Source organism: Myotis lucifugus, unplaced genomic scaffold (assembly GCF_000147115.1).
Source record: "Myotis lucifugus unplaced genomic scaffold, Myoluc2.0 scaffold_27, whole genome shotgun sequence".
In the NCBI taxonomy this organism is placed as follows: Eukaryota; Metazoa; Chordata; class Mammalia; order Chiroptera; family Vespertilionidae; genus Myotis; species Myotis lucifugus.
The window spans coordinates 2072728-2086200 of record NW_005871075.1 but is presented as its reverse complement, the minus strand read 5'-3'; positions in this window follow the sequence as shown (position 1 = coordinate 2086200).

Below are 13473 nucleotides of genomic sequence, written 5' to 3'. Positions count from 1 at the left end.
CTGACCCTAACAGCAGAACGACTGGGAATGACTGGTCACTATGACACATGCTGACCACCAGGGGGCAGACGCTCAATGTAGGAGCTGCCCCCTGGTGGTCAGTGCGCTCCCATAGGGGGAGCTCTGCTCAACCACAAGCCAGGCTGATGGCTGCCAGTACAGCAGTGGTGGTGGGAGCCTCTCCCACCTCCTCAGCAGCGCTAAGGATGTCCAACTGCAGCTTAGGCCTGCTCCCCGCTGGCAAGTGGACATCCCCTGTGGGCTGCCGGGCTGCCAGAGGGATGTCTGACTGCAAGCTTGGGCCTGATCCCCCAGGGAGGGGGCCTAAGCCAGCAGGTGGACATCCTCCGAGGGGTCCCAGACTGCAAGAGGGCATAGGCCAGGCTGAGGGACCCCCCCCCCCCCGAGTGAACAAAATTTTGTGCACCGGGCCTCTAGTATAGATATATAACATATATCTCCTAATGCTGTCCACAAAAGTAATACATCCAACTCCTAAATCTTACTTCCAAATATAATGTTTTTTATCTTTATTGTTGAAAGTATTACAGATATCTTCTTTTTCACCCCATTGGCTTCCTCCATGCTGTTCCTGCAACTCCACCTCACCCCCAGGCCATCACTGCACCATTGTTGGTGTTCATGTGTTATGCATAAATGCATATAAGTTCTTTGGTTAATCTCTTCCTGCCTCTATCTCCCCCCACTTCGAAACAGGGATATTTTGGTAAATGTCAGATTCAGGGCAAAGGTAGAGAAAGTACAAGATGAGCCTGAAACATCTTACAGTGCAGGAAATAAAAATGTGCTTGAGAAATAATGAGGACATGTCAAAAGGCCACAGAAACTACATTGTAGGGACTCTCAGTAGCCAAATGTAGGACAATTTGAACATCAAAACAAATAGTAATAGCAATGAATTATAATCCATTGACTAAGACAGAATTCTATGAGAACTCTTTTTAAAAATACATGCATACATACATAAAAGAGAAAGTTTGTCCTTATAGTAGAATGCCAACTAATAAATGCAGAAAGCATTTAAAAAAATCACTTTTTGGCAGTAATCTATTCTTCTGGCAAGAAACATCAATTGGGAGGAAATAAGATTTAAATAGTTCCAAAGTTATCTCCACACCAAATACTTATTGATTACAAAGAGAATGAATGGTACCTTGATAGTGGAGAAACCTAGCATATAGTATCTTAATCATGAGATCAAATTTAAAGTCACAAGTAATGAAAAAAATCAACATCAATTTGCCAACTGCTAAGATGCAATGAAATATTGGGGGGAACACTTTGTAAAGTATCTGATTGTTTAACTATTATACTGTTCACCTGAAACTAATTCAAAATAATATTGAATGTAAACTGTAATTGAAAATAAAGATGCCATGAGAATAGCACAATATCATTTCTATGATATTCTGGTCAAAATATGTATAAGCAAGGTCTAATCATGAGGAAATTTTGGATCATCCCAAATGGAAGGATATTCTACAAAATTATTAATCAATAAATGTTTTTAAACATCAAAGTCATGAAAGTCCAGGAAACACAGAGAAACTGTTCCAGATCAAAAAAAGGCTAAAGAAATATGACAAGAGGGACTAATGTGTGAATCTTCATTAAATCCTTTTCCTGTAAAGTTTATTATTATGACAACTGAAGAAATTTGAATAGAGTTTTGGTACTATTCTTACAATATTTCTGTAAATTCAGATTTTTTATAAATTCAAAGTTTATTTAAAAAAATATTTTGTTTCTTCTCATTTTTGCCTTTGACTGATAACATTTTTAAAATTTAAATAGATAAAAATTATACCTCACAGATGTGTTTGAGTGTACACATGAGATAGACAGATAGATGACAGATCAATAAATCAATAGATGGATAATGTCTTAAATTTCAGTTACATATGTATGTACATGACATCAAAAACACATGTACAACAACTTTCAGGTATAACTTCTATGTAAGAACCTCAAAAATCTTTGGACACAGGTACAAACTCTTCCATACTTTACATCCATTTAATTTCTATCTCCAATATAGCACTCCAAAATCTGAGTTGCAACCTTTAAGAAAAGTAACTCCCAATAAACAATGGTAAGGTTTAATTTAATCTTTAATTTAAAAAGATTAAATTAAGAAGATAATCTTTAATTTAAACAAATGTATCAGAAAATACTTAGTTCCCTTACTAATGTCATTTTAAGGCTGTAATCCTCGGCTGTTGGTGTTGCCAGCTCTCTAACTCCCTTCTGCTCCCCCAGAGAGTTGATCTGGTTTCTGAGATGCTTTAAGGTCACGTGCTTGAAGGCGGAGCTGCAGTCCCAGGCCACTAGGTTTACTGGTGTCCTTGTGTCCTTCTGGCTCTTGGGGTGGCACAGGGACGCTTTTGTAGGTGAGCTTCGAACCCAAATTTCACAAAGAGGCCACAGAAGTGGGTCAGGACCCAGTAGGGGTTCCCTGCACATTCCTAGATGAATCACATACATATTTTATGTCCTGTTCCAGAATCATTTATAAGTCTCTCTTTTTTTTTTTTCAGAGCCATGTCTTCCCTACCCTGTCAACCTTTTAAAGAAAATAATTTCTGGGACATTTAATCCTGACCAACACCTCAGAACATTTTGGTAAACAAACAAATCATTTTAATTATTCTTATGATTAACTTGAAGGAACAAAAGGAGTAAAGAATGTGACCCAAAGTACTAAGCCTCACTATTTTATAAAGATACTTTGCAAATCTTCAGTTTTACTCTTTTCTGCTACCCAAATCCTTGAATTTCTGCTCCTCATTTTTATGTTTACACAACGTCTGTAGGAATCTGTCAGAGGCCTGTTGTATGGTGAATAAAACAGTTAAGGGTGATCAGAGGGGTGGCTTGTAAAGAAGGCATCTCTCCAGCCAAGCATCTCAACTGGGTGACATCTTAGAGGGGAATGGCAAACCAAAGACCACAGCTGGTCAGTGATGGACATGAATGTCCGGGTTCCCAACCCGGGGCCTCCGACGACTGTGGATCAGTGAATGGCTGGACAATTGGACATTCCCTGGGCCTCAGGCCAGGTCACGTGAACAGCATTTCCCTCTGAGTGATTCCTACACAGACATCTGACCACAGCAAGTATCAGTACAGCACGTTAGCCTCCCCTTGAAAAAGGGGTTTGTGATCCCAGTATTATTATAATCAATAGTTTTTATTCTTCTCCAAAACACCTTGTTCTAAGTCATGGATGTTGATGGTGAACAAACGGAGAGCAGTGATTGGGAAGCGGGTTGAAGCGGGGCCCGCGGTGCTTCCTCGGACTTGTTTACCCGACTCCCTTAGCTGCTCGGCAGACTGCAAGGTTTTGCAATCTCACTTTGAAAGGCTTCAATGAAGCCTTTATGTGTGATTCAGTCATTTCAGGGTTGGGTCTAGTTCATGGTCCTGGATATTTATTTACTTCTCTTGACCCAAGTTTAGCTCATTTTCGTGGCTGTGACTGTGATGTGTTCCTCAGAGCCCTCCTCTGTGCAACGGAGCAAACCCTGTGACGTGGACAAACATTCGTAAGAAAATCAAAAATTAATTTCTCATAAAGCACCTTTAAACAACATTCACGCCCCTGCATCTGAACAAAAGGCAGTTTATCGCATGGCAAAGGCAGATGAACAGGGATGCTCCTTGATGAGGCCACCCCATCCGATCCCTGGATCCAGCTTCTGCCAAGCGGTTCCCTGCCTGCTCCTTCCACCGGGGAGTGAGCCGGGAAAGGCGCTCCCCGAGGACAGGCTCAGAGAAGGGGCCTGCTCCGGCGCCAGGACCAACCTGCCTCCCGGAGGGTGTGCTGCGGAGGCCAAACTTGGCCAGATCGCCTTCTCTGTTTCCTTCTTTGTTCGCTTTAAGTCCAGGTGAACACTTGCTGCCAGGCGTTGTTTTGTTTTTCACTGTTGCTCGGTTTTAAAGTAGACTCAGATGTCACAGGTCAGACACTGCAGGCATGGAGGGCTTGCTTCATCTCTGTGTGCAGATTCCCTGTAAGAGCGGGAGGCGTACTGTATGGTGGTTGACAAAACACACACAAGGTTATCATTGTTCTTGAACGGGAATCTAGGGACTTGAAACGGGCAGAGTTCATATGATGTTAAAGTTCGAGCACAAGACAGAAAATGTGACTTCTCATGTTGTGTCCAACAGAGATCTTAGCAGCAATAAAAGTACCTCCTGCATTGGTAGCAGCACAAACACAGCTCAGGTGGACAGTCCTGATGACATGGCACAGAGAGAGACAGCATTGGCACGTGTCACCATTATAAATGCACGAATGAAGATTTTAATTAAAAAGAAGAAAACTTTCCTCGCCAACTAAACATTCTTACCTGCTCATGATTTTATTGACCATCCACAGATTGAGAACTCCCAAATGTAAGACCATAACTTGAATCTGAACGCAGAGATTCAGGACCACGTAGACAGCTGTTTATTGGACACTTAGCTGTCCCACACGCACCTCAGACTTGCCTCAGCCCTTTCCGTATCTCCCCTTCCAAAGAATTCCCTGACATCTCCCTCCAGGATTCCCTGGCATCAGGAGTCAGAGGTTAAGAGCCCTCCATGTCTCCTGACCCTCACCTCCCACATCCAGTCTGTCACCAAATCTTCATAGATGGGCCTCCGATACAAGCCCACACTAGCCCAGGCTTCAGTGCCTCCATCCCTGCAGTGGATTCCCAGGTGTCTCCTGTCACCCACACCCTGACACACCATCATCGACTGCCGACCCTGCAGCCTCAGGGTGGTTAAGTGCAGTCCTCCATGGGTCCACTCCCTTCTCCCCCTCCTGTTACTGCTGACCCAGCCCTTGTTTGCAGCTCTGCATACGCCCTACACCCTCTCACCAGGCCTTCATATCCAACCACTACATGGTTTTGTGCCCCTCTTGTCCCTCATGCATAGCACAGTGGCCGGCATATATTCTGTATGCAATAAGCATTTATTAAATAAACACCTGCATGAGTGACAGAAAGATGCTGAAGGAAGAAGTAAAACATGCTGAATTTTAGTTCACTATTTTAGGTCAATAGCCTCTTAGATATGAGTAAATATTTTTAAAAAGAGGCTAAAGATATTTTATGAACTAGGAAAGGAATGGATGCATCCTTTTCATTGTCATGATACTTTTTAGCCCATTTGTGGTTTCATCTTGGAGAGGGTTGAGTGTTGGCTGTGCTGTCCACGGCTGACCCTGGGCAGAGGGAAGCAGAGTTTGGGTACAAATCACACTATGTAAGTCTCTGTGCATTCCACATAACTCGCTTAAAAGAATATAGGCATCGGGCATAACTTAGAAATCCTCTCTAAAGTGCTATACATGCCTCTTTTTATAGTTCGTAAAGTCCAAAAGGAAGTAGAAACACGTTGAATTCCACAACTCTTAGGCTATTTTCTGACTTGTGATCAGCAGCCTATTAATTTAGGCTGATAGACATTTAAATTATCATGTCAAAGAAGCAGCATCTCGGGGAAAGCCATATCAGCAGCAGACCTCAGACTGAATAAATGAAGGTGAAGAGAATAGTCAAAGAGCACATATGCGTAGTCCATGGGCACAGACAACAGTGTGGTGAAGGCCAGGGGAGTGGTGGTGGGGGCTGGGTGGAAATGGGCCAAGTGGGGGAAGAGAGACATGTGTAATAGTATCAACAATAAAAATGAATAAACAAATAAAATTTAAAAATAAAATAAAAAATGTATCTTGGATATATATCTTCTGTCCCAGAAGGCTTCTGACACGAAAGAAAGCAGGACTAGGTATGTCTGTAAACGTGCCTGGAGAGGTGCTAAGAAAGTCACTGGGTCCTGACTCGCTCTCTCTATACTTCGTGCATTCCCAGGTGTCTGACACATCACCACAAATGTCAACTGTAGACAAGTGGAGCCTGCGCCCCTGCCCCTCCAGCCCTTTCTCACAAAGTCAAGGTGCCATGTGCAGTCATGTACCCAATGTGAGCCCGGGGTGCGTTTCCTTACCCCACAAAATATGGCCATCGTTTTCTCTACTCCAGTGCTTTGCCTTTGTTTATATGGCTGTTAGGTACATTTTCTAAACCTGAGAAATGGTACCGTCTATATCTACTGATTTGGGGCTGTCCTAGGCGACTGGAGCTGGGAAAGCTGTGGCACTCTGAAAGGCCTGCAGAGTAAGACTGCGCGGGTGAAGGGTGCAGTGCGCTCCTCTCTGGGAGATGGCCCGTGACCACTCCTTAGAACTCAACTGATTCAACAGGAGCTTCAACAGAAAGTTTAATGTGGTCACATAAAAATTATGTAATATTTACAAGACATGGTATATCAGTTAGAGATGACTTTCAGCTACACATGAGGTGACTTAAGTAAGACCACTTAACCTAAAGAGCGTGTCTTTCCACACAATAATCAAACTTCAGTTAAAAAACTCCAGGGCCAGGACAGCAGCTTGCAGCATCAAAGTGTCTCAGGTATTTTCAGTCTTCTGCTCAGTCGTCCTAAGAGATCATTCTCTTCTCCACAGGAGCAAGCTGGCTTCCATCCTACCATCGTCTTAAGAAGCTGTGACCCACATTTCCGTAAGGAAGGGAGAGAGGAGGGGCAAAGCATGTTCCAGCTTCTGCCTCCTCTGAAGGGGCTTTCCCAAACCCAACCAGTGGACTTCTGCCACATCTGACGGGCAGAACTGTCCTGCGACCACCTTTCAGGAAGTCCTGCCTGGAAATGTAGTTTTGTTTAGCTGAGCTAATTGCCACTCACGATAAGACTGGAATTCCATTAAGCAAAGAAGAGAATTTAGCCCTAACTGGTTTGGCTCAGTGGATAGAGCGTCGGCCTGCGGACTGAAAGGTCCCGGCCTGCGGACTGAAAGGTCCCAGGTTCAATTACGGTCAAGGGCATGTACCTTGGTTGTGGGCACATCCCCAGTAGTTTCTCTCTCATCGATGTTTCTAACTCTCTGTCCCTCTCCCTTCCTCTCTGTGAAAAATCAATAAAATATATATTTTTTAAAAATCAATAAAATATTTTTTTTTAAAAAAAGAGAGAATTTAGACAACTCATACAGGTCAACATGAACATTCACACATAATTATTCAGGCATCCAGTACCAACTCTGAGGCTCAAAGTAGGAGTCTGAGGAACCCACAACTCTATCTGAACTTCAAATGAATCTATTCAAATGAAAATATGGCCCAATTGTCTATTCAAAATTCCAAACTTCATGATTATGTGCGCATTTCAGTCAGCCATGTGGCAAATATAACCTCTTGGTCATGGAAGATCAGAGGAAATGGTTTAGTCAAGAGTCCACATATACTAGTAATTCTTCAGAGCTTAAGAGCAACCTTGAAAGTAAATATAATAAACATAAACTGATGAACAAAAACAGATCCAGAGACAGAGAAGCATTGATCAGACCATCAAACCTCAGAGGGAAGGTAGGGGAGGGTGGGCGTAATGGGGAGAGATCAACCAAAGGACTTGTATGCATGCATATAAACCTAACCCATGGACACAGACACCAGGGGGGTGAGGGCCTGAGTGGGGGAGTGGGGGGCAATGGGGGAATAAGGACACATATGTAATACCTCAATCAATAAAGGAAAAAAATTTAAAAAAAAATAAATAAAAATATCCAACAGGAACTCTATCATTGTGATTCAAAGACTCATTGAATGTTACAAATATTATAAGGCAGAAACACATGGTAAGAATGAAGAACAACATTTCCCTGTGACTGTCTCTAAAATGATGGCTAAGTAAAGGGGTGCGACATGGCAGAGTGAATAAGCAACAGGCTTCAGCTGGAGCAGAGTTGGGATTTGAACCTGCTGCTTCCTAATTTGGTAGCTCTGTCTGAATCTCAGTTTCTGTCTGTAAACTGTGGATAACATATAAAGACAGAGGTTTTGTATGTAAAGGTTCAGTCAATTTAATTTAAAAAATAATTATCCTATATCCTATATAATAAAACCCTAATATGCATATCAACTGAATGACAGAACGACTGGCGGAACAACCAGTCACTATGATGCACACTGACCACCAGGGGGCAGATGCTCAACGCAGGAGTGTCTGTCCCCAGAAGGAGGCAACCAGCAGCAGCGGTGGGGGGCAGGGCCAGCCAGCAGGCAGCGCCAGGCCACCAGCCAAGGCAGATCTAGTGGGAGGGCCTCCCAATCACCCCTCCTGCTGGTCACCCACAGATGGCCCTGATTGCCAGCCAGGCAGGCCTAGGGACCCTCCCTATATGATAGGAACAGTCTCTTGGATTTAAAAATTAAAACCTGGCAAGGCTACTCTAACACTGAAAAAACAGGATGATGCAGCGATGACATGCATGGACTCTGGCTTGCACATTTGTCAGCCCTGATTCTGACACTTATAACTGTGTGACAAAGCCAACTACTTAACTTCTCTCCGCTTCAGTTTTTCCACCCATAAGATGGGGAAAATGGTACTACTTCCTCAGAAGGATCATGATGTGTACTATTTTTTATAATCAGGGCAAAAAACTGTAGCTGCCCATACAACAGCAAGATGCCTTTCACCTGTATGAAAAGTGTGGTCACTGGTGCATGCAGCGTCCCAGATTGCAAGAGGGATGTCCAACTGCAGGTTTAGGCCTGACATCCCCTGAGGAGTCCCGGATTGCAAGAAGACGCAGGCCGGGCTGGGGGGGGAGGGGGGGGGCATTCCCCCTATGCACGAGTTATCTATATATATAAAACCTTAAGTGACAAGTCAACTGTTTGACCGGTCGACCATTTGACCAGTCGCTATGATGCCACTGACCACCAGGGGACAGACGCTCAATGCAGGAGCTGCCCCCTGGTGGTCAGTGCACTCCCACAGTGGGAGCACCACTCAGCAAGCTTACCGAGCAGTGGCAGCAGGCACAGTGGGGCCAAAATAAGTGGGACTGGCCAGGGCTTGGGCTCCTCTCTGGCTGCCTGCCGCTTCGTACACTACTACATCGCTCAAAACCGGCAGTCTGACATCCCCAAGAGGTCCCAGATTGGGAGAGGGTGCAGGCCAGGCTGAGGGACCCCACCAGTACATGAATCCGTGCACCGGGCCTCTAGTAATAATAATAAAATAAAATAAAATAAAATAAAATAAAATAAAATAAAATATTTAAAAAAGAAAAATGATAAAAACAAGAAAAAGAAGAAAAGAAAATAAATAAATAGTATTTGTTAATGTCATTGGCAAATTATGTCTACTATCCTTAATCAAATTGGCTTAATTAGTTTAATCAATTGTCCTTATTGAGAAAAATTAAAGCCATAGCACTGTGCCATGCCACAGGAGAAAAGGCATATAAAGAAGAAACAGGTTTTAAGGGGTTTTAGATATAAACTATTTATTTAACCACAATCCTAACAGTACAATTGTGGGGATTGTATGTTATTGTTGAGAAGCAGAGATAATTATTTCTCAAGGTGAGAATGGTCAGTGTTTCATTTTCCCAGGACTGCTTTGGAGAAACCATTGGGAAACAAAATCCATTCACTTTTTCTTCTGTTACTGCGGACAGGCCAAACTGCATTGGATGAACACCACTGAGCCTCCATGCAGGTCCAGTTATTCTGGAAGGCTAAGCTGAATTCCCAGGGCTGCTGTCTGACATGACGGCCTGAGGAGCCATTGAAGCTATTTCCTGGCCTGGACGCTGAGCTAAGGAGCAGGACACAGAGAGATGAAAACAAAACCTGAATCCAAAGTCTTTTCACTTTTTGAAACTGCCTGAGTCACATTGGTTCTCTCCTGTGGGTTTACTAATGACATGCCATGGCATGGAATTTGATTCATAACTAACACAGAATCTTCATCTTAAAAAGTCTTTTCCATAGGCAAAAAAAAAGATAAGTGAAAACCAAATTTATTTTTCACTTTCAAAAGAGCTAAAATAAATAAATAAAAGACCTGGGGCGGTTTTGGACACAGATACTCAGCTTCTAGGAACACAGAGTATCGTCCACTTCCCGTTCTCCTTCCTCACAGGGGACACTGGGACTGAAACTCTCTCCTTTCTCATATAACTAATGCTTTCCTTGCTTCTCAGGGAGTCATCTCACAGCGCATGCCAAGCCCTGCAGTGGGAGCCTCGGGTAGCAAGCCCTTCTCTCACTGCAATAACACACAGGGACAGAGGACACCGGCCGAAGAAAGGCATTTATTTTTACAGTATCACTTCCTTGCTCCCCCAAATGATAACTATTTGGATTACTTATTATTAAATCAGAGGGGGAAGAAACCTCAAATCTAATTTGGTTTTCACTATTTGTACCACTATTTGTTTATCTTTCCTTCATTACTTAACTTGGGAAATTATAAAAAAGCTCTTGGCCATTTATTCCACTTTGTGTTTGTAAGTTTTAATCTGCTGCTTCTCAGCTGCAGTTCTTCTTTCTCAGCTGCTTGTATTATTGACATGGAAAGGGCCCATAAGGCTTACGTTTCTTTAAAACTACTTCAATGCAGAGAGAACGAGTCCCTCCATAAAACACATAAGAAATCATTCCACATAGAGGACTTAGTCATCTAGCTCACAGAGCAGGCAGCCCTTATGGGAGTCAGGGCAGGCAGCATAGCTTTTAGGTAGCTCCTGGTTCATGAGAGACTGTGGTGACATTAACATGGTCCAAGCATCACTCATTTATTAATTCACTATAACATGCTGAGTAGGACTCAAGAGCACCAGAAAAAGGGAAATAGACTGACCTCGATACAAGATCGAGATAACAAAGACAGAGTGATCCTCAGACAGGAAGTGGAGAAATTATCAATAGGGCTTGCATGGTTTCCAACAATAGGCGGAGTTTGGGAATTTGGGAAATAGAGCACCAGGCTTTTGGACTTATAGTAGGGCAGGCTCTTTGTGCTCAGAGGTGATGACCCCAATTCCTACCAGCACCCTGTAATCCCACCCCATCCAAGACAGATGCCCTTCACATCTACAACTCCTGCCCTATATTGTGTCCAGCCGTACAATCCCATTCCAACAGGGAAATATGTAACTTTGATCGCCACCCTCACATGGCCCAAACCGTACTCACCACCTTTCTCTAACAACGCCAGCCAATGACCCTTTCTAGAGAATATCTTGTCAGTATCAGTGAGTTGTGTCTTTCCTTCACTTTTTATTTTCAATACATTCTTTCTACCCAACCGAAGTTATTGGTTTCTTCAAATTATGTCTGAAATTTGCCAGTCTTTCCATCTTCATAGCTGATTGAATGGTCCAGTGCCTCATCTCTTAATACCTAGAAGGCAGCCCAGGATGGCAGGAAATACATGGGCTCTGGAGCTGGATTGGATCCAGTATTAACCACTTCATTCCTGTATAACCTTCACCTTGAGACTTCATCTTGAGGTTTTAGTCATCTGAAAAATCCAGTGACAAATCCTGCTTTGCAGGGTTTGGCAAAAATACTATAGAATAATGTTAGCAGTCTTCCTAAACATACTTTGGTTAGACCAGTTCATGGTTCAACAACCCATGGGGGATTCTTTCTCATCAAGCACAAGTTCTTCTTCCTCCTGGCCAAGGTCTCCATGGTCTCTTCACAGCCTCTCCATGACCTGTGCTGATGGTCTCATAGGACCCCAACCCTCCAGAATCTACTCCGATGAGTACCAACAACCCCACTGTGTGCAGACTTCAGACTCCAGGAGGACTCATCTAGCTTCTCTCCATATCACTCCCACTCACCACCCAAATCTGCTTAATGCTCATCTCAGTTGTAAACTTTTCTAAGGCAACTCTCTTATGTCCTCTGGATTATATTAATCTCTTCTGTCTCTGATTGTGTGTGTGTGTGTGTGTGTGTGTGTGTGTGTGTGTGTGTGTGTCAGGGAGATATATATATATATCTGATATATATATATATATATATATATATATATATATATATATATCTAGAGGGAGGCCCGGTGCAAAAAATTTGTGCACTCGGGGGGAAGGGGGGGTCCTCAGCCATGCCTGTGCCCTCTCTCAATCTGGGACCCCCTCCAGGAGATAACGACCTGCTGGCTTAAGCCCTGCTCCGGGTGGCAGAGGGCAGGCCCAATCCCTAGGTGCAGCCCCTGGTCCGGCACACTGGGGAGTTGGGGTGCCGCCCCTTGTCATGCCACAGAGCAGGGCGGATCGGGAGGTTGCGATGCCACCCCTAGTCACGCTCAGGGTAGGGTCGATCGGGGGTTGGGGCACCGCCCCCTGTCACACTCAAGGCAGGGCCGATAGGGCGGTTGCGGCGCCACCCCCTGTCATGCACAGAGCAGGGCCGATCAGGGGGTTGGGACACTGCCCCCTGTCACGCACAGAGCAGGGCCCATCAGGGGGTTGGGGTTCCATACCCTGTCACGCACAGAGCAGGGTCGATCAGGGGGTTGGGGAGCTCCCTCTGTCACGCACAGAGCAGGCCCCATTAGGGGGTTGGGGAGCTCCCCCCTGTCACGCACAGAGCAGGGCCGATCAGGGGGTTGAGGAGCTCCCCCCTGTCACTCACAGAGTAGGGCCGATAGGGGAGTTGGGGCACCGCCTCCTGTCACACACAGGGCAGGGCCGATGGGGAGGTTATGGCTCTACCCCGTCACACACAGAGCAGGGCCCTTTGGTTGGGGGGGGGGGGTTGAGGCACCGCACCCTGTCACACACAGAGCAGGGCCGATCAGGGGGTTGGGGCGCCGCACCCTGTCACACACACAGCCGCAGGGTGATCAGGGGGTTGGGGAGCTCCCCCCATCAGGCACAGAGCAGGGCTGATCAGGGGGTTGGGGTGCCTTCCCCTGTCACGAACGGAGCAGGGCAGATAGGGAGGTTGTGGCCCCGCCCCCTGTCACACACAGAGCCGCAGGGCGATCAGGGGGTTTGGGCGCTGCCCCCTGTCATGCTGATCCCGGTGCCAGGAGGCCTTGCTGCTCCGCTGATCCCGGTGCTGGGAGGCATATTACCCTTTTACTATATAGGATAGAGGCCTGGTGCACGGGTGGGGGCTGGCTGGTTTGCCCTGAAGGGTGTCCTGGATCAGGGTGGGGGTCCCCACTGGGGTGCCTGGCCAGCCTGGATGAGAGGATGATGGCTGTTTGCAGCTGGTCACACCCCCTTCAGGGTGGGGGTCCCCACTGGGGTGCCTGGCCAGCCTGGATGAGGGGATGATGGCTGTTTGCAGCTGGTCACACCCCCTTCAGGGTGGGGGTCCTCACTGGGGTGCCTGGCCAGTCTGGGTGAGGGGCTGAGGGCCGTTTTCAGGCTGGCGGGTGACTGAAGCTCCCAACCTGTCCTTTTTTTCTTTTTTTTTTTATTCTGGACCAGCTTTAGCTCTGAGGCTTGGCTCCAGCTCTGAGGCCTGGGCCGCTGAAAGCAGGTATCTGGTTTGTTTGGGTTCTATAATTGTAACACTGTTGCAGTCCTGCTCACTCCAGCTCTGAGATCCCGGCTGG